The sequence below is a fragment of the Parasteatoda tepidariorum genome, chromosome 3 (assembly GCF_982258835.1).
Source record: "Parasteatoda tepidariorum strain Cologne lab strain chromosome 3, Ptep-v5.0, whole genome shotgun sequence".
NCBI lineage: Eukaryota > Metazoa > Arthropoda > Arachnida > Araneae > Theridiidae > Parasteatoda > Parasteatoda tepidariorum.
In genome coordinates this window covers 116,584,709-116,606,995 of record NC_141757.1, presented here as the reverse complement: position 1 = coordinate 116,606,995, position 22,287 = coordinate 116,584,709, and the positions used below count along the sequence as shown (strand labels likewise).

Below are 22,287 nucleotides of genomic sequence, written 5' to 3'. Positions count from 1 at the left end.
TACCGTTATTTCTTTTAACAGTGTAAATATTCAGAATCTTCGAAAAAAAATTATTACTTACAAATTGGTTTTTTTTAATTAATTTTAGTGCAAGCGTGCTTTACATTACATTTGCTTTACATTAAAAGTGATTGAAACTTCTAAAGCAACGGATGAAAAGACATTATTCATATTAAAAAAGGAACATTGAGGCAGCTTCTGGGATTGACTGATACTGTTGTATAATGATGGCGTTATTACTCCAAACAATCAAATAAAATAACAAGGTTTCACTTACCTTGCTGTTCTTAATAATATTCGAAACTGAAACGTCAACCTGAGATTCTATTTCCGGGCTGGCAGAAGCAATATATTGAATAATAAATATCTAAGTACGAATGAAGACCAAGCTAATTAACATTTTAGTGTAATTTAATAAACATAACGATAAAAGATGAACAACAAAAGTAGATGAGTAACAAAAAAGAGAAAAGCGCCAAGCGCTTGTATCAAGTGACCGTTCACATTCAAACTGTTCTTATAAGCTATTGAGTCTTATTCGTATTCGCTAGGGGGCTCCCACATCTTTTGATGAGGCTGCAACAGATACATTGCGATTCACTATATGAAATGGTAATAATGAAAACAATTGTAAAGGTATGTTATCCATTCTGATTTGTTCAATCCATCAAAAACATTATTTATTAGTTTGGATTTCGAATGAACCGTAAACGCCCTACAAAAAATGATCAATAGAAATCAATAAAAAAATTTATTGATATCAATAGAATTCTATTGGTCTGTACTTGTTTCTATTGATATTTCAACTGATGTCAACTGATATCAGTAGTGTATTGGCATCAATAGATGTTGAACAATAGGGTATTCTATTGGTCTGTACTTGTTCCTATTGACATTTCAACTGATATCAGTAGTGTACTGGTATCAATAGATATTGATCAATAGAATTTTATTGGTCTGTATTTGTTTCTATTGATATTTCAACTGATATCAGCAGTGTATTGGTATCAATAGATATTGATCAGTAGGTACTCTATTGGTATATACTTGTCTGTATTTCACACTTTAACTGATGTCTGCTGACATCAGTAGGGTACTTGTATGATGTTGATCAGTTATGTATTCTACTTGTTTTATCAGTATATGAACTGATATCAGCAGATTTTTTTTTTACACCACCCTACTAAAAATAATCTTAAGATTTTCTTAAGAAAATGATATTTTCTTAATAAACTCTTCAGAAATCTGAAGAATTTCTATATCTTAGAGTTTTTTAAGACATTTTGAATATCTTTAAGTTGAATTAAGTTTGAACAAAGATTTCTTAAGATTTTTTTCAGCTCACTCACGCAAAATTCGTCTTGTGATATGTGATACTATAATGATCAGATCTTAGTTTCTAATTAATTCTGTGAGAATTTCAATAATTCTCTAATTAAAGTTTACATTTTAATGATTTTCTGCCTTTTTTTTCCCCTTCTTTCATGAAACATACAAAATAATAATTTGAGATTGAAAAGAAAGTGTTTTGTTTAACTTCTATTTTAAATGTTTTATTTCATTGATTTTGTCAAACACCAACTGGTATCTAAAGAATTCAATACACCAATCAGAAAAATTTTTATCAATCAAAAAATCTTCCATTATTAAAATTTGAATGATTAGAAATTTTTCCAAGTTGAATGTATAACCAATTCACTCTCCTAGATTCGAATTTTAAGTTTATATTAATTTGATATACCTGATTAAGAAAAAGATCACATATTTGCAGTAGTTATTAGTTTTATTTTTTCATGAATTGGTGTAAAAGTTACATGTAGCATTCACATTAACAAAGCAAGTTTAATTATGCGAATTTTTAAAATTTGTGTTCATTAATCTCATTTCAAAGTACATATGTTATATCTTTACTCATTAAAGCTGTATGAACCGTTTTCGTTCTCAAATGCTTTAAGCTTACAGTTTAATTCATTTACTGAAAATTAACAAGCCTTTTCATCAAAGAAAAAGCCATCTGAACAGAACTTTTTAGATGACTCAGTCCTGCTTCCGTTTCCTGCCTTCTCCCTACTCACCCACCCCACCGAGTGTAGCGGCGTGTTTACGTTTAGACGGAATGTTGCACGTGTGAAATACTTGAATTTGGTAAGTTTAAAACTTATGCTTAGATCTTATTTTTATATTTATTCCAAGTTAACGATGGCATCCTTCTTATTAATAAATTTCCATTATTATTGATGATTTATTACTGCTACAAATCATATAAAAATGTTTAAGCGAATCAGCTAACCCTAGTTATGATGTTTACATTTCTGTTGTAGTTGTATCATTTATGTTTTATCATTATAATATTAAGAAGAATGTTTTTAAAATGCTCTATATTTGTTCTGTAGTGTTTGATCATAGTTTTGTATGAGGTTTTCAATGTGGGGATTGGTATGAATAAGAAAATTTTTTTATTTGAATAAACCAGTTTGCTTTTTTGATTATGTTAGTTTATAATCAAGAGCTGTCACAGAAATTCTCTCAGAGAATGATTGAATAATTTAAAAACTACGAAGAATGCTTTCGAATTTTTATTATATTTAGGAAAAGTTACTTTCATTCACTAGCTATTTTAGAAAACAATTGACATTTGGATATACGTATTAATTATAATTATTTTAAACTGCTACTAAACATACAGTTGATATAAACCTGAAGAAAAAAAAACAAGATTATGCTTTATTTATGTGTTAAATATGGTTTGAGCATGAAAGAAAAAAGCAATGTTCTAGTGATTTATAGATTTTTAATTAGTTATTATTAATTTTGTTTAAGTAATGCTTAAAAATGTTTTATTCTAACATCACAGCTTTAAGTTTAAAATGTGAACTTTTAGTTCTGACTCAAAATAGATAACATGGGATATATAATTATTTACGACTGACAAATTTTTATTTTAAAAATTTTAACATTTCAAAGTAAAATTTAATTTATTTGATTTTTAAGAAGGGTTAGTAGCTTGCTCCAGGGTGCTCTTGTGACACAGCTGGTTAAAATGTCTTTCACATGGCTTATTAGAGAACTAGGATAACAAGTTTGATCCTGGCAATGTACAATACAACTGACATGTATTCGAACAAGGTGCATATAAACTCTGCGATGGCTGAAAGTTCTCTCATTGGTTATTGTGCGGAAGATTGAAAAGAGCTATCTCAAGCAGAGTCCTTTTAATCTGACCAGTATCAAAATTATGTGGCATTCCAAGCATGGCTGTTGAAAAATAAAGCCCTAGAAATGGGGCCAGGTGTTTGGTCATGTTTGAGTGATGGCGGGCGGGGATGAGTACCTTGCTCTATGTTTAGAATAATAAAAAGTACTTGACACCTTGAGCTTTTTAAAAATATTAGATAAAGATAGTATTGATAACCAGTGCAGTATATTTTACATAATTTTGTTATCAATGACTATAAATAAGAAATAAAATAATTATTTGCATAACATTTTTTGGATCACAAATGGACTGGATATACAGAATCGCTGTTGTGCCACTGGCATTTTTCAAGATGAATTCTTAATGCTTTCTTGATATATACTGAATACTTTATGAAAGAAATATTTGGTACTTATATTCAATACTTCACAATTATCAATGCAATATTATCAATGTATCAGTGTACACAATATTATCAATGTACATACTAAAAAAACAACTCTTTATACTCTACTCAACACTTTATACTCCATGTTTACCTGCCACAAAAAGCTACCTAGTAAAACTTTCTAATTTAGCGTCAATGATAATAAACCTTTATTTTATTGTAATTACTACCTTACCTGTGTTACTTAGCATTACATTATCAAAAAACTTTTATTAATGTATATCTAATGCTTTTCCTGAACTCTATCCAAAAAATGTGAAGCAAAGCAATTTTGTTAAGAATATTTAGAAAGAAATAATATTGATTTTAAGGTAAAGATATGTGTTAAAACTTAATACAGTGTTAATTTTTTTACTCTCTGAAAGGCAATTTAATGTTTTTGTAATCTAAATTTATATTATTAGTATAATTTGTTAATTATATAAAAATTTTATTTTTAGTATTTACTAAATGATTTATAGTTTTTTTGGTACTTTCTGGTTTGCTGTGTTCAAGTAGAGGAAAAAAAATTTGAATATTAAATATTTTTATAAATAATAATTACTTTTCTTTTACATTTAAATTTTCTTTGTTTACTCCAATTTTATTATGAGTTAAAAAAGATCCTTACACTTTCTTATATATTTATGCTTAGCTGGATTTACACTTTTTTTTGTTAATAAGATAATCAATAATATTTAATTTAAAAATTACTCTGGCTAAACCTATTCTTAATCTAATAAAATTTTCATGAATGTATTTGTGTATATTGTGATGAAAAATTTTAGCAACTTATTCAAATAAAATAATCTTACATTGTTCTGTTTTAAATTTTCTAGCCGAGCTGAATACATGTTGGCCAACTTTTGAGTTACAACTACTAATGCTCAATTCCGTAGCCTTATAATTTTGAACCTAATCCAGTAGATGAGGGAACTCCTGGACCAAGTATTAGAAGTAATTTTGATGGAACTAACCCCCATTTGGGTTACATGAAGAAGAAAACCACGCAATCCTGTCACAGTTTGTCTGGCGTTAAGGGGACTCAAACCCATGATCTGTCATGATGATTCATGAACCCGATTCATCTCATTGAAAGGCGAACTCTATTCCCTGAGCCATTATGACATTCCTGGGAATGTAAAGCCGATCCACTCGCTTTTGCTCTCCCCTATAGCCAAATCTTCTCCACCATTGTGAGAGAAATAGACTAAATTATAAAGAATGTGCCAGATGTGGATGCTGCGGGAAAGATTTGATCAGGCCTCCTCTGTTCTGCTTTGCCCATGTACCTCCCCCAGCAAGTTTTTTCAACTAGAGCATTTCTTCTTCCGGATACTACTTTTAAATGTCTGTTGCTATTGCTCTGAATTATTGTGATTGTGACTTTACCAGTGAAAATTAAAGAAAAAGTGTTTGATTTGGTTTTTTCAAAATTAGAAAAATGTTTTAATTTAGAAGTTCTCTGCGAAACATATGGACTTTTTTATAAATGCCTACATTAAACGAGTCTTACCATCTCTTCAAATAAAATACTTAAAGTCGTTTCACTCCTTGTAGCAAATTAATCTATGTTATCACCTTTTACTATGATGTTTTATTATTTTCTCATTATAGTGCTAATTTTATTTCATTTTAAACTATAATTTTTGTAAATTTGGTTCAGGTTATTCTTACTGGTTAATTTTTCATTGTATTAGGAATGATTATCATTATAATTTTGCTGCTGGTGTTGTGTTTTCTTTGTTTACCTGCTCTTTTTCTTTACTGACCTTTAATTATGATATTACTATTTATATATTCATTGCCCATGCTAAGGATTTCAAATTATTTGCCAGTTTTTAAAAGTCTAAGCCAAAGGCAAATCTCAACAATCTTTTATGATTGATTTTTCAGTAGCAAACTTTTAAGCAAAATACATATTTATTATAAATTGAATTATTTTATGAAAATGCAATTACAAATTAAGAGTCATTTTGCTGTTGGGGAGGAGTAAATGAGCAATGAATGGATAATTTTTTTTTGTTCGAAAGCAGCATTCGCCAATACTTTCCCCAAAGTAACAATTTTTTTTGTTGCCAAATTTACAGTTTTATCGTATTTGGTTAGATGACAAATGCTTAGCACAAGCTATGTATAGATAAAAATCAAATAAATAGGTATATCATTTGTGTGTATAAGGATTTAAAGCCTATAGTATACTTTAGGATTGTTCTGTCATTTTTTTCTTTTTTAAGTATTGAAACTTTTTACTCCCAGAATGTTATACCAAACATAATGTGTGTGTGTGTGGGGAAGGGGGGGGGTCTTGAAACGACAATAAGTTGACTTGTTTATTTTAGCCAGGTTTTTGGCTATCTATTAAGTAACATTTCTAATCCCCATTCCATTTTCATAAAATCTGAAGAATCCTTTTGTACTTTTATAATGTCGCTCCAAAACATTTTTTTGAGTAGTATTGTAGAATCAAAAATTATTGACAATAATTTTCTAATATTTTAATTTATTGTTTAAAAAAATTTCATGAACTATAAAGAAGCTTAAAAAAAATTAATTTTTTTTTCTACATAATGCAAACTATAGCTTTTGATAAAGTGTGAATTGATGTCAGTGTTTTATTTCGGTATAAATCAGGTGACTTGACTTATTTACCCAACTGTGTATCAATGTTTTATTTTCCCGTTCAGAGCTGTTCACTAACGTTCCTGTATCAAACTGTAGTAACACACTACGCTTTTTAAATGCTTTAAATAAGTATTCTTTTTATACTGTCCTGTTATATTTTATTAATTTATATTGAATTTTCCACTGGCTGCAGCTAGTAGAAAATTTACTATGGTGCATACAGAGCATTTGACCAATTCAGCTAAATCTTGCATATTAAAAAAGATAAACAATGTTGCATTTTCCTGTTTAAACCTATCTAATATGCTTTCATTAATATTGTTTTCCCTAACTTAGACCAGTCTATTTTTCTGATGGGACCATGATGTTTCATTTCCTTGTACAGACCAGTAAATTCGACTGATATCAATGTTCCATTTCCCCGTTCAGACCAGTTCATTCTACTGATATCAATGTTCCATTTCCCCCTAGAGACCAGTCAATTCTACTGATATCAGTGTTCCATTTCCCCGTAGAGATCAGTCCATTCTACTGATATCAGTGTTCCATTTCCCCGTAGAGACCAGTCCATTCTACTGATATCAATGTTCCATTTCCCCGTACAGACCAGTACACTCTACTGATATCAATGTTCCATTTCCCCGTACAGACCAGTACACTCTACTGATATCAATGTTCCATTTCCCCGTACAGACCAGTACACTCTACTGATATCAATGTTCCATTTCCCCGTACAGACCAGTACACTCTACTGATATCAATGTTCCATTTCCCCGTACAGACCAGTACACTCTACTGATATCAGTCCATTCTACTGATGTAGACCAATACATTGTATTGACCTACTCTACTGATATCAATATATCATGACCAGTCCATCGTACTGATCTACTCTATTGATATCAGTGTTCCATTTCCCCGTACAGATCAATACATTTTTTTTTATTGATTTCTATTGGTCATTTTTTGCAGGGCGGTGTTTCAATATAGCAGCTAAATGCTCATTTTCCAAAGTCTTATATGATTTCATAATTTTATGTGATAAATGAATTTTGAATTCAGTTTTAATGAAAGAAACGCTTACTCAAGAATACATTTAGTTTGTTTTTTAATGTCTTCAATGCTTTTAGGCTCATGCACAAACATAATTATGATTTAAAATCTGTAAGTACGTTTTTTGTTGGGGTATAAGTGTATTAATATTTTAATTTTTAAGTCTCTGTAAACTGCATTAAATAATTTTGTAACGGATACTTTCAAACAGCTTCTGTTCTGTTAAACCTAGTTTGAATTCATCTTATTATTCTCTCTGTGCTACACGCATGTTTAACTTATAAACAAATTTTATTTTAAAAATTAGTGTATTTATGCATCCTTAATTTTCGATTCTAACTTAAAAATTTCGTTTACAAATAATTTTACTAACTTTTATATGTATTTTATTTTTCTTTAATAATACGTATTAGTGTAACTGTGTATAAAAACTGGTGGCAGCTACTTTACATCAAGTAGTGTACTTGACGCCACTACGCCAAGAACTCTTCATGGGTTTACACCCCTTTGGTGTAAAGTAATAGTTACCATTTTTGGTGTAAGGATACAGTAAAAAGTTACAGTGTGAGAAATATTTTTTCAAGGCATATTTTATTAGAATCTTTTACAGTGCATTTAACTAAAAGCTATTAATTTTTTAAGCAATATTTGTGACAGAAAGTAAATCTACATCCTAAAAATACAATAAATTTAATTTATTAAAAACAGGTAGCTAATTTCTTGCTTTCTTCTATAATTATTGTCGTTCCTCATATGCTTAGTTACTTTAGCTCTCACCTTAATTTGTCATATTATAATCATTCTCTTTTAAAGCTACTAAAGGAAAAGAACATATTCTAGTTTAATGACCCTTGTCTATATATAAATTTGTCTTTGTGCAGTTGTATGATAAAATTCTACAGGGCTATGAAGAAATGTTGCCATAGCCTAAGGAAAAATGTCATAGGTTATAACACACTATAGTTTTATGGCAAATTTTTTTTTATATAAAAATTACCATTGGATATCCTAATGAGGTCATACGTATGTTAAGATTTTACCATACACTTTTGCCAAATACGTATAGCAAAATATTTGCCTTACCCATATTGTAAGAAAATTTGCATACAATTATGGCAAAATTGCAGGGTAAAATCTCACCATAGGCTCATAAGAATATCCTATAGTAATTTTTTATGGCAAACTTATGGCAATTTTTTCTAAGGGTAAAACGTCATAAAATAAAATAAAGTATTCCATTTTATAGAAATGAAGTTTGTTCAGCAGAAATCACTATTTTTAGTAGCAATTACGATAAGGTCTAGAAGTTTCAGAAACAAATATTTTTAATTGGTAATACGGAAAACGAGAACATAACTTACAAAAAACATATAAAAAATTATAAGTTATTAATTAGTTCGAGAGATTCTATAATATATTCGATGATTATAAAATTATTATTTTTTATTTTTAAAAAGTTGTAGTCTTAGATGAAAAAAAACCACTAAGCCCGCATTTTCCAATCCGACAGTTAAAACATTGTTTAAACATTTTCCCACGAATTATTTTAATATCATCAGAAATTTTATCCCCGTAAAAGCTATAGAGAATTATCAAAAATATTTAAAATTAATTTTTAATAAATTATTCTATTATCATTAAGGAACTATTATTATTAAAAGGGTTGATACTAAATTCAAACAATTCGTCCAGTTTACTTTATGTGACATTTCTGAAATCAGGTAATGAGATTTTTTGTTATCAAGAGTGCAATTTTTTACGTCTTTCGAACACAGTATTTTTTTTTTTTTTTTTTTGCTGGAAGTAATATTACTCGATAATGATTTTCCAATTACTGGGAAGCCAGAAAAAAAAATAATAAAAACTTTGGTTTCTTTTATCGACAACAATATAACTAAAGCATAAAATACCATATCTGTCTTTGCACGCAGTAATAAAATGCTAATTTATCTATAGGACACGCTGGCATGTTCCCATAAAAAAGCATGCAACTATAAATCTTATAAAATACCAAGGTTTTTCATCTTATCACTATTCCATTCATAATATTCGTTTAAAAGTTATAAATAAATCATTAGAATCAGTATTATTTGCATGTAACAACAAATATTGTTGGAAAACAACAATTTTCTCCTTTGTTTTACTGTTCCCTGTGCAGTGTTCATAATTTCGAAAATTAAGAAAATGCATTTAGGGATGGAACTGTCAAAACCTCTTATTACTCAAACAATAAAGTCGGTTTGAAATAGAGAGAGAACAAAAGCCTAACTAAAATTAAGCCATTAAAAGAGCCCAAAAACTGACATGTAAATCATTATCTCAGCCATCACCACTGCCATTAAGTCATCCCGAAACCACCTCGTGTTAAGAGAAAATTAACGCCCTTTATGCGAGATAATGAAAACATATCCAGTCATAATTATCGCCCTTCGCGAAAGATTGCATTTTTTAAATTGTTTTCCAAATATAAACGGCAAAAGCAGCCAATTTTTTTTTTACCCGAACTAAATAACACTGATGATTATATTTTCTTATGATGGACATTTGTAAAATTACGTGTGTGAATTGTAATTGCATTTTGAATATATTGCGAGTGATAAGTTCTTTTGAGAACAGATGCTAAAATTTATTTGATAGTATCTGAGTGTGTTTGACGTATGTAATAAAAAAGTTAATTTCATCATGAATACGTCATTTTTTTTTTTTGATACGAATCTTTTTATTAATTTAACAAAAAAAAAGACTTTATTTTTTGCTAAAAAATTTTAAGTTAAAAATGCATCGTTTTAGCAAATAAGTAATTATGAAGATAACAAAAATTGTAAAATTGTCGCGTATCGAAAGAGCTTGATAAATAATATTTAATTAAAATGAGCTTATAGCGATATAATTAATTAGATTATTTTGTCGGCTAGAAATTATGTTCGAAAAATTCACTGCTCATTATGCAATGTTGCAAACGTTACATTTGTCATTAAAGAAAAAGTGATAAGGGATTTAAACTCAATTGTATAAATCAGATGTTTCTGTTAGGTCTGCTCGATACTTTCTTTACTAATTTGAATATGTATGCGCTTGCTAATTTGTACTAAATATGCTGTTTTTTTTTTAACCTAGAACATTGCGTTTCAGGATAAATACGCTATATACCCATTTCTTTAATAAAAGAATCTTTTGCATAACTGTAAAATGAGGCGTCGTATGCTTTTAAGGACAGAACTTTCCGGTAGACCTACTAATATTAACATATGCGTAGTTATGAAACTAAAAAAACATATGGCACAAAGCTTAACATAAAAATCATGATATCAAATTTGATTTTATTAAAATAATTCTTTTTTATTTCCAATGACCTATTAAAGGACAACTGAATATCAAAAAAGATAGCAATAAATCTATAAATGAGAGCGAGCAGATCCAGTAGCTTTCCCAGATGAGCGCCCGGGGAAGAGGTTGGACATCTAAACAGGTGAGACAAGTCCATCTCCTCACGGAGATCACACAAAGTACAAAAAGAATCATGAACCAAAATGGATGCGACGTAGAAGTTTATTCGGGTAATCGTGTCCGGTTATCGGACGAAATATGGCGACAGATTTCATCCTAAGCCACTGAAAGACATTGAGAATCTGTCTGAAGGTCTGGTTTCTTAGGACAAGCGCCTTATCTGAGCGTCAGCGGGACGTCAACGTCCCGCTGACACCAACAAAATACTGGTTTGTTAGCTCAAGACCTGGTTTCTTAGAACTAGCTCCTTATCTGGGCGTCAGTGGAAAGTTCATGTAGAGCGGACGCCAAAAAAATACTTTTTTGTTAGCTCAGCCTGAGCAATCAGTCCAACGCAGACATTATCTCTCATTGCGCATGCGTTAATAACGTAAACAAATATTTATTTTGAATTTGTTTTGATTTTGTTATTGTCGACCGCTGTTTTAGAGTACAAATAATGACTTTGTCCAAGAAAAAACACATTATAGCTGAGCTAAATGAAGAGTGCTATGTTTAATGAAGAAGCTATGTTTAATGCCAAAATCAAAATCTGGGCTGATTTCAATGTGCAGTTGGATGTTGTTCGCCATTGCTTCTGTGGTTAACGTCACGTTGTAATCCAACTGCAGTTGAATTGGACGGCAATTGTAGTTCAAGATGAGCGTTCGATGACGCATACTATTAAACTCACAAATGGACCAATCAGAGCTAGGTTAGTGCTGATTTCCAGCTGACGGCTTCCTGTCCTAAGAAACCAGGCCTTAAGCCATGGTTTATTGGAATTATTAAAATTAATTTATATTAACTAATTTTAACTATTTTAGTTTTTAAAGAAATTGCAACTTTATCTTCCTTCGTAAAAACTATTCTGGATAAGGAAATTTTAAAAAAAAATTTGTTACCCATCTGTAGAAAGTAACTTCCAATTATAAGTTTTCATATACAATTTCTACTTCTTCCATTAATTCATTTTAATTGGTTCTCTTTCCCTTTTAAATTACTTCATTATCCCTGTATTTATTAATTTGTAATTGAATTTCAATTGTGTACCTGGCAGAAATAAGTGCTACATAAAAAAAAAAGTTTGCGAATTACTTGGTTAGAGAGCAAACATCACGTTTTGTTTAATGTGTAAAAGACAATTTGGGAGTCTACAGAAATCAGTTTTTTTTTTGTATGCTTAAAAGCTGACTTAATACGTTAAAGTCGCATACCTAAGAATCATATCATATAACAGGGAAAATATTTAAGTTCTCGAAATTTAAAATGACCAAAACACTTCAAAAGTGTCTTTGTCCAAGTTACATTTTCACGCTGTGCGAATTCAAAAGTCGAACGAATTTTCCGCGATACATTTCAAATTTAAACTATATATTTATTTTTACTGATTCAAATTAGTTCAGAAGAAGTCAGCAATGTTATTTGTTATTTTTGTAGGAGTGTTAATGCTATAATTTTGTAACGGTTTGGTTAAGGAAAATAGATATCAATACTTTCTCAAATGAGTCATTTTTTACCTGTCGTTTACAAAACATATATGCTATCAGATTTTACGCATTCTAATGCTAATTTATCTCACATTTGTTTTCACAAATATTTATACTAGGTTGTAAAACTATCCTGAAAATTTAAGCTGAAAATAGATCATAATACCCAGGGCCCGATTAACCTCTGAAAATAGGGGAAGCATAATAGGATTTTGGGGCCCCCCTAACTTGAGCAAAAGAAACTTTTGATATTTTTCGCCCATAAACAATACATTTTAAAGAGGGAAGAACCATGTGAAAACTATTAGAACCTTAGAAAGGAATACAGAGATCCTATGCAATCATGTTGGACCCTTCTTTACGTGCTTTATAAAGCACGTAAAGAAGGATCCAACATGTATAGTAGCCAACTATATATCGTAACAAAAACATGAGGGAGTAGCTAGCACATATGTTGACAAAATTTAAAATATTTCACTAAATTAAATTATAAAATTACTTGTTGTTATACGAAAGGTTCTTTGCAAGATGAGTCTCTTTTTTTATGCCAATTTTTTCACTAGCGGCAAAACAACACAAAGCATCCCATTTATTAAGCATCCCATTTTTTTTCTTTTCGAGAGTTTTTGTTGGAGTCATTTTTTTTCTTATTTCTTTTATTATTAATATTTTTTTGGCTACAAAAAATAAGAAATTGGGCCCTTAATTTCAGTCATTTGGGGGCCCCCCTAGAATTTAAAAGGGGAAGCACTTGCTTCCTGTGCCTTTTCGGTAATCAGGCCCTGATAATACCAGTATTTTTACTCCAATTGTGGGAATTTCGGGTAGAAAAAAAAATTATTAGTGCATGACTGTTCAATCTCACTTAAGGATCAAACTCAGGAAACTTATTTAAAAATCAGTGCGTTAGCTCTTAAACCATCCCTTCAAGTAACATAAAAATATGTTGTAGATCTCGCCGTGACTTTATAGTAGATGTGAAGAAAGCTACACTCTAAAAACTGTACCTCTGATTTCAGAGGCACATTTGAATCATTTGTGCCTCTGAATTTTAAGGGCACAACGTACCTTTAAAAATGAAAGGCACAATGTACCTCTGATTTCAGAGGCACATTTGGATCATTTGTGCCTCTGAATTTTTAGGGCACAACGTACCTTTAAAAATGAAGGGCACAATGTACCTCTGATTTCAGAGGCAAAATCAGATGTACCTCTTAACTCGGAAGGTACATTGTACCTTAGATTTTGCTTTTATGTACCGCTCACTGAAACAATCATTTAGTGGTACCAAACCCTGTTATTTACCTGATTTGAACACATTTTTTTTTACCTATTTGTAATTTGCTAGCACTTTATATAAAAAGGGACTTTCTGTTTGGTTTACACTATTACCAAGATATTAATTACAATAATTCTTAATGAAAAATATTTCTCAATTCTTTGAATATTGGCCACTTGAAAGTGATCATTTCAAGGGATTCCATCTAAGGCTTTTTCATAGACAATTATAAAATATGTAAATTTATACCATTTCTTTAATTATGTAGCGTTTAATGATACTTCAACAACTACAATGATGTTTTTCTAATCAGATATAGGTACAAAAAGATAATATTTATTTCTGTTAAGCCAAGTCAATATAATTCATGGATTTTTTTTCTTTTCCAAAAAGCATCCTCAAAATAGAAATTTATTATAAATTTAGATATTTTTTAAATATTTAGAGATTTCATAAAATAGTTTTATAAGGATCAAAAATTAAACACTAAATATCATGAAATCTAATATCTTTTATTTTCACACATAAAGAACAATTTTACATAATTTAGTAACAGTTGCAGTATGATGTATACAGTTGCACAAATTTGGAAAAACATAGAATATTTTAAAATGATAGATGTAGATTTTGACAACTTGGATATTTTATAACATGAAATATGCTTAAACAAATGACTTAAAAAGTGTAAAATAAAAGATTTCTTTCCATTGAAATGAATTTTTTTAAAATCCAGATTTTGGCGAAACATATTAACCCGTTAGGCGCCATCATTCCCATTTTGGGAACATTAGCTTTCAATTTTTTTAGAACTAACTGTACTTAATATTATTTAATCGATGATTTTATTTGAGCTCAGAATATATGAAAAGCCTTCTGCATTTTTTTTGGAAAGCTTGTTTCAGAATTTTTTTTTTAATTGTATTTTAAAAAACGTGAAATTCTGCATTTTTGCCCCAATCATTAAACATGCATTTTTTTATAAATATTATTAAAATAAAAATTACTTTCGTGCTTAAACTTGATTACAACAATCGGATATAATTCTCTTTTCTGTAATCCGAATTTCGATGTCTACAGTATTTCTTAAAATGTCATATTTCACCACAATAGAAACATTCACGTTCAGATCTAAATTTCTTCACAATACTTGGCGAATTCCATTTCTCATTAAAATGTTCTTTCTGGCGATCGTTATTACACGGAATAGCTTGTGGATCATACTGAAAATTGGCAATGAGATTTTCTTTAAAGTAATAATAATTATCATCATAAATTTCTGACCTTTCAGCAGGAATAAGCTGTAAAGCACACGAAAACCAAAGATCGAAATTCACACTAAATCTCTTCGCTTTCTGTTCAAAGAGTTCGAAGTACTGTCGAATTCCACACTTCTTGGCATCAATTTTAAACATCTCATTCACTAATTTTTTGTAAAGTAGGAAATCCTTAATAACAATAATATTTGTCACCAATTCTTTCAAAAACTTAGTAAAACATTTCTGGAACGGATTCCACCGCTGCCACCAATTAATACATAGCTGTAGCGTATCAAGCTATATTAAAGAACTGTTCAGTTTTTTTATAAAAACATTTATTTCACACCACAACAAATACAATAACAAATATAAAGTACCCGTAACGGGATAGTTAAATCTTACAAAGGAAACTAGAAAAAGTGCCCGTAGCGGGATATATGAAAACTCACCCGTAACGGGATAGATAAAATATCATAAAACAAACTAGATAAACCCGTAACGGGTAATATGAAAACTCAAATTCCGCACAAAACTAATTCTAAAATATCAACAACTTTCTGGTGTTCTAGTTTTATCGTCTGCTTTTATTAATTGTATTTCGTCATAAAATATTTCATTGATGTGCGCATGCGCTTCTTCTCCGTTACATCGTACCGAAGAAAAAAAAGGGAAGCCCATTTGAGAGGCACAGGGAACCGGTAAAATCCTTTCGTACCGCGCATTGACTCGAGTTTGCTTTGGTACCTTTCATTTCTTGTGGTGCCTCTCATTTTTAAAGGCACATTAGTTATGTGCCTCTAACGCGAGAAAATAAAGGGTACATTTAGCTTGTGCCTTTTATTTAAGAGGTACAGTTTTTAGAGTGTACCATGGATCTCGATTAGATATATTAACCTAGACTTATTTTCCTGAATTATTTACCGTTAAATTTTTTGGCATTGTGAAGAATACATTTTAGCTATATTTACTTCATTGTTTTGATTTTAATTTTTACAGTGTAATGTATTCCTTTTTCAAAAATATGTCAAGACTGTGACAACTTAAATGATTAAAATTTGCATTTAGTAAAATGAAGCAACCAATTACAAGCAGCAGAAATAAATTAAAATTCTTTTATAGGACCCTCACAAATCTAATTATATTTATGGATTAGGTAGAGCACTACAGCGCTATATTCACATACGGGCGTTTTCGGATTAATTTCCGAATTCGTCACGAATAAAGCCCAAGGCGCAAAGAAAGAGGGTTTTATCATACAACGAATAAATTACATGCCTCAATGAGTCAGTTCTACTCGAATGATCAGTGCTTATAATTAACCTCTTTTTTTTTTCTTCGTCTTTCTGGTTTTCCGCAAATTTATCGCAACAAAAGAGAAGAAAACAAAATTTTTATCTCATTTGTCATTCTTTTCTGTGTATTGCTTAAAGAGAAAAATGTTTAGTTTTATTTTATTTTCATTAAAATTAATGAGGTGCTGTTCATATCTTGTATTTTTTTCAAAGCGTACATTACGAACATAACTTGGATTCAACGAAGAATTATTTATAAACTTCCAGAAAAATATTTTATTGAAGATGAGAGGCAGAAAAGTCATCTTATTGTTCGTAGAAATTTAATATCTTTTAAAAAGATTTAAATTATCCCTTAATTTCAATTGGTCCAAAAATTGCTTCTAGATAAGAAATAATGAGAAATAGATTGAAGTTCTTCAAATGCCTTACCAAGAAACAAACAACTCGTCGATGAACTTCTCGTTATGGTCACAACCCAAAATGCGTTTGTAAGATAGAAAATGGACAAGACTCAAAATAAGTGTTGAAGAAAATGGACATAACTATTTTATTTTATAACCAATTTAAAAGGCCGACTCAATTTACGACTACAACTGTTCAACCTTGTGATTGTAAACCCAATCCAGAAGACAAGGGGACTCCTGGATCAAATATTGAGAGAAATTGTGCCTTTGTGTAGGACTTTTTGATGGAACTAACCAGCATTTGCGTTACATGGAGAGGAAAACCACGAAACCTTAAATGTTTAGCCCAACGACAAGGGGACTCTAACCCATGATTCGTCTAACACTGAGGATATTTTACTTCAGCATTGTGGTCGGTGCGGGCTGTGAACGGAATTCGTATCAACCAGCCATCACTAGGGTTCGAACCCAGTTGACCTAACCATTTTTAGTTTACAACCAATAGTGTTCAACTCCGTAGCCTTGTAATTATGAACCAGTCCAGAAGACAAGGAAACTCCTGGATCAGTACCCCCAGAGGTATTATTTGTTATGGGAACATGTAGGACTTTATGACCTGACAGATTTAACGTGCATCAGTCACAATTTACTGCTCGGGGAGTCTTCGACTGGTGGGAATCGCACCCAGGACCTCTTGAATATGTGTCCCGATGCTCTACCAACTAGGCTATCCCGACTTCGGCCACAGCGATTAAAGAAAATTTGCATATAGTATTTGACTCCGTTTTATCTCTATATGAAAGTTGTTCTCGGTATGAATATCTCTATATAATAATTCGCTATAGAAATGTTTAAGTTGACGTCACTTTATTTACCTGTCCACTAGCAATCCATCAATGATCAATCAGTTAAATAGCAACTTATAGGAATACGCTTCTATAGAAATGGGAATACGTATCGTCCAATAGGAATAGTGCAAACTGCTTAATTGCCAGTCACAGCCCCAAAATTACAAAATTTGATTGATTTATTCTATTCAAGGATGCAGTTCAGTCTCATCTCTATGTGAAAATTGTTCCTTTTTTTCTTGAACAGAGCCATTAAGCTTGATTATTTTTTTTTTGACTTTATTCTCTGCTTTAAGGTGTATTGTTTACCCTTTTTGATCTGTGTACTCTCTTAACTTAAAAGAAATTTATAACAGTTTAAGTTCATTTCCCTTTTGTCGAAAACCTTTACAGATGAAATTAATTGAAAATATAACAATATTTAATAGTAACATTTAATATTTAATAATAACATTTAATATTTAATAGTAACATTTAATATTTAATAACATTTAATGTTTAATAACATTTAATATTTAATAGTAACATTTAATATTTAATGACATTAAATATTTAATAGTAACATTTAATATTTAATAACATTTAATATTTAATAGAAACATTTAATATTTAATAGTAACAAATAATTTATAGCATTTAATAGTAACAAATCAGTGCACAATTTGATTTTGACGAAGTTGCAAATTTGTTTTTTTATCCGCCAAAGGTGGCATTTGATGCATATTTTCATCATATTTTCTTTATTCATCATATTTTCTTTAATGTTAGCATAATTTATAATAAACCTTTTGAGTACAAATTCTTCAAGGTACTAAAAGAACATCTAAGAGAAAAAATTAAATCCACTCATACTTGAAGAATATTAGTTTATTCTAATATTTAGTGTTGATTTTACTTATGTTTTTTGTTGTGATTTAATTGTTAGATTTTAAATATCGAAAGACTTGAAATTGTTTTTATTTAAAAAAGGGAATTAGCAGTTCACCAAGGTGACTAGTAATTAATGATAAATTTTTTTCATGGGATAAGAACTAATATAAAAAATGGATTAATTAATTATTGAATCTTAGTCTACATGATGCAAATCTAGTTGCACTAAGGGTATCATCTCCATATATATGAAGACCTTTTCTGAATTTTTGCGTTGATTAATTTATTTCCAAGGATTCTTTCATTTATCAAGAGAAAATTACTTGATATTTAGGCACCGAACTCTTAAGAGTTGTAATCTTTACAAATTAGATAGAGACGACATGAATAATTCAGACAAATCAGCACTTCTAATGACAAACTATCGTGACAAAAATATGTATTTAAGTTCACTACTTCTGTATTTTGACCATTTTGAATATTTCTAGCGATTATGTTTCGACGAACATAATGAAATATTTTCTCAAAACTAGTTTAATCATTTTACTCAAGACATGAAAGTAAAATACTAATATGATGAAAATGACCTTACTACACTCACGGAAATAATTTCTAACCCAAGATAAAAGTTTTTTAAAAACTTACATTACTAGTAGCTTAACAGAAACAATAAGTATGATTTTAACAATAATATGTGCTCTTAAAGCTTTGTTTTTCGACTTTAAACATTTTAGAACATCTATGTTTATGTAAGCGCTTATATATTATTATTCTATTATATTATAAATATCGCTGAACAGCCGACCTTTGTGTTTACGACTTCCGAATATTTAACTCCGTAGCCTTGCGGTTTTAAATCCAATCCAGAAGACAAGGGAACTCCTGAAGAAGTATTGAGGGAAATCAGCCTTTGGGATTACTTTTTTGATGGAACTAACTAGAGAAGAACCAGAAATAACTGTCAGTTCTACTGCATTCTTCTGTGCAAGTGAATTCAAACCTATGATCCGTCTACAACTGAGGATATTTTGCGTCAGCACTATGGTCTGTGCTGACACAGCTGGGATTCAAACCTGGGCTATCTCATTAGAAGGCGAGCGCTCTATTTTTTGAGGCACCACATCTCATGCATTTATAATTGTCGTATATTTTAGTTTAAAATTTCATTAATTTCATTTTTTGTTTTTTTCTTAAACATTCTAGAATTTAAAAATATTTCTTTTGCCATTCGCATGTATTTAAACTATTAAAGCATTTATATTGCATCACGGCTTTCAAGGAAATGAAATTCATTCCTGTTTCAAAATCTAATATCTTAAAGCAGACTGGAGAGAAGTTTCGTGACGCCATCTTTTAACCTTGCATCTTCTCTTGCAACTTTTCTGAATGTTCCTTCTTTGTTCACATTTAAAATGATTTTCTCTTGCATCTTCTCTTGATATATCAGTTAGTTTCGGCATCTTATTGATGTCACAACATTAATTTAAATTGTTATGTGGTTGGGAATATAAAGCTTTTAATTAAGACCTTAAAGTTACCAAAACAATAAAGTGCTTTGTTTATTTGTTTCTCTACGACTCTTCTAATGAGTAGTTCTATAAATTGGTTTTCTCTTTCGTCTGGATGTCTAAACATTTTTCATTATTTAGATGATGCAATTTTTACAGAGGATATAGTTGCTTCATTTTTAGAATTTTCTGGAATTGAAATTTGTCATATGGTTGTAATATTTCAAAGGAATAGTTCCATGTAAATTTATTTGATGTTGACTATTATTGTGCCTTGATTTTAATATATATTTAGTTTCATTAAAAAATATTTTTAGTCAAATTCTTTTTTTTTTTCAGAGCGATATCTTCAATTTTGTTAAAATTCTTAAATAACTGTTTTCAATTGGATACTTGCACATTAAGAAGAAGATCCCGGATACCCCCACATGTGACCTATGACGTCAGCTGATCGTTTATATGCAAAATGGAGCGTTAAAGTGGAGCTAATGTTTCTCCGCACAACTTTGATTGTTACAGAACGTGAAATTAATTAAATACAGTGCCGTATCACTCATAGATTTCGTTGAAATATAATTCTTTCTCGTCTAAGTCTTGTACTTAGATTTATTTATTATATTGTAATCATGATACATGTTTATTTTGTGTACTTGGCAACTTCGACGCATAATTAGTTTGTTTATATTCTACACGGCTTCATGCTTGTAATTGTGTTAAGTAAAAATATATAGTGATATAACTGAAATATTTACGAAAGAATCTTTATGAAATAATATAGAATGTCTCGCTTGAAGGAATTGATGCTTTTCGGGCTTAGCTTACTCGAAATGGAATGGAAAGAACAGTTGCTAACGTAAACAAATGCCACGTTTCTACAACTAATCAGGATCGATATACCCACTCATCGTCACTTGCAGCTATTCCGTTGGTTTTCAGTGGTAAAATGTTTTAGAAGTAAGAATAAAATACTTTTAATTTTTCGATGCTTTCTTGAGATAAGAGATGGTTTTTAATTATATATAATTTCTATATTTTCTTTAATTAAAAAAAAAATACGAGGATTAATTAGGAAAAAATATGCAATATATTGCATAAATCATATAGTATACAATTTAGCAATTCTTGTAAGTTTAATTTGATTTTTTTATCATATAGATTTCCTATAGATTACGTTTTAAAAAAGTAGCCTATACGAAGCAGAAATGACTTTAAATAGTAAGTTTTTGATTATATTTTTTGTTTCCTGCTTTTGATATTCATAAATACAGTGACAACTGTGCGTATATGCCTCATGAATAACAAATATAAGCCCAGATTCAAATATCTTAGACAGTGAAGTATCATCTGTTCCATACATCTATCAATATATAACACAATGAAATTAAAATAAAGTAGACGACATATGAAGAAGAAATTACTTTAAATAGCTTTTGATTATCTCTTTTTGAAACTCCTGTTTAGAATATTTAACCAAGAGATAAAATCTAAACGGCTTTTTTGTATCTCGAATAGGGGTGATGTAAAACATTTGCTGTGGGACATCAAAAACTTGTAAGAAAAACTTTCTAGATAGCTCAAAGAATGTGCTTTTTTTTTATTCTTTGGGCATCATTTATCATCTTCTCTACAGAGCGTTGTCTTCTTTTACGAGATAAAAAAGAACAAGTTGGGAAACATTTATTTATTCTACCAGAAGGTGCTCTTATTTTTTCCATCCGTTTGAATACTATTGGGGTTTTAGTATGGCAGAATGTCAAATGTATGCTTTTCAGTAGTGCTTTAAATATATTCCGCTAAAGTATACTCGATGCTAAAACTGAATGAGACAAAGAAAAATTTTTTTTGACAGTTATAATTATTTTAATGGTGCTTAGGAAAAATAAAGTGCTATACTGCAAAAACTCCTTGAAACTCTATGTGAATATTGCTATAAAATGTAGTCTACAGTGCTATTAAACTATTACTGTCTAGAACGTCAACAAAAGAGAATCATGATAGCTTTATTCTTATCCGTTATGACATCGCAAATAGTTTTTTTTTTCAATATATGGTTTTAAAATGGGCCACAATGTGTGGCGAGATAGTACAGGGAATAGTGCTTTAGCCTGATAAGCACTGTCTCTGGTTTTAAATACTAGCAATGTCTGCCTCAACTCGTATATTTTTAATTACCATAATATAAGTATTAAAGTCGCAATAAAGATGGTGACACTTTGAGGGCCGTGAATTTTTACTGTCATTTTCTCTGGTATTGTGAACGAAACAGCGATTGCAGTACTTTTTCATGTAGGATTTAATTTACATATTTTGTAAAAAATTAGAATATACTAAAATAAGTTGAATGTTGATACCCTGATATAACAGTGTTAAGGACCAAAACTGGCGGAAAAACAATTAAAAAGGTTATCTTTGATGCACTTCGGAAGTGTGATACATCTATGGTGGTGGTGGTACTTATTCCTCTTGGCCCAGAAAAAGGCTAGACCAAGTCCAGGAGACCGTTCACCGACAGAAAATCAAATACCATCTGCGGATCCTCCAAAATAAAAT

General features: G+C 30.1%; 1 long non-coding RNA gene across 1 annotated transcript; it reads left to right on the top strand.

Moving 5' to 3' along the window:
* Nucleotides 1–718: 718 nt before the first annotated feature.
* On the top strand, nt 719–7,604 carry LOC147814221 (uncharacterized). Its single transcript, XR_015432716.1, has 2 exons — nt 719–2,145; nt 4,463–7,604. It is a non-coding gene; the product is annotated as an uncharacterized LOC147814221 (long non-coding RNA).
* The last annotated feature ends 14,683 nt before the right edge of the window (nt 7,605–22,287 follow it).